Raw genomic sequence first — 359 nt, 5'->3', positions numbered from 1 at the left:
CAGCCCCAGCATTCCCCAGCCACCATGGCTGACAGCCCAGGCTCCAGAAATGCACAGCTTCAACCTTAGGAAGCCAACCCTCCCAAGCCAACTATTATTTTCAACAATGGGATTGGGGAGTGGGGCGTTCTAACCCTGCCTCTCTCAACAGCACAGATCATCAGATCCCAGTTCTTATAGGATTGGGGAGTGTGGGGGGATGGTTCTAATCCTGCCCCCCTTCATAAAAAAGAACTGGGATCTGATGATCTGTGCTAGGTCAGTACTTTGCTTCCGCCACATGCAGTCATCCTCAGCACCAGGAAAAGTCAGAAGCATTGAGTGATGATACCAATACCAACACGTGCGGTTCTGACAGC

This window comes from Macaca mulatta, chromosome 11 (assembly GCF_049350105.2).
Source record: "Macaca mulatta isolate MMU2019108-1 chromosome 11, T2T-MMU8v2.0, whole genome shotgun sequence".
Classification (NCBI taxonomy): domain Eukaryota; kingdom Metazoa; phylum Chordata; class Mammalia; order Primates; family Cercopithecidae; genus Macaca; species Macaca mulatta.
The sequence above is the reverse complement of the archived record's forward strand: the minus strand, read 5'-3'. Positions refer to the sequence as shown.